Source organism: Symphodus melops (genome assembly GCF_947650265.1).
Source record: "Symphodus melops genome assembly, chromosome: 5".
In the NCBI taxonomy this organism is placed as follows: domain Eukaryota; kingdom Metazoa; phylum Chordata; class Actinopteri; order Labriformes; family Labridae; genus Symphodus; species Symphodus melops.
Window position 1 is genome coordinate 1,101,296 of NC_136695.1, and position 364 is coordinate 1,101,659.

Genomic DNA, 364 nt, shown 5'->3' on the forward strand with positions numbered 1-364 from the left:
GTGACTTCACGAAAAGAGGCTGGGAGATTGGGCCTTTTAGTGATCTCGGAGGCTGGGGACAGTGAGGGGAAGCTGTAAGTACTGCGAATTCTTTATTTGGTAAGCAGGAGTACATTCAGTACATTGCATGATAATTAGGAGCAGCGCACACATAATATCATTTAGAGTAGAGCACATCTCACACCGTGTTTAAGTTCTTCAGCAGACAGAATGAGCTCTCCAGGCCGCTCAGCCTGTTATATAGTGTTTGTGTACTGTGCAAAGAGAACCGTTAAAAATAATATTTTTTAATTTTAATATTCATTAAAAATAATAAACATCACACAGATTAGATAAAGTTAAACTTTCAATATATTTTTTTAAT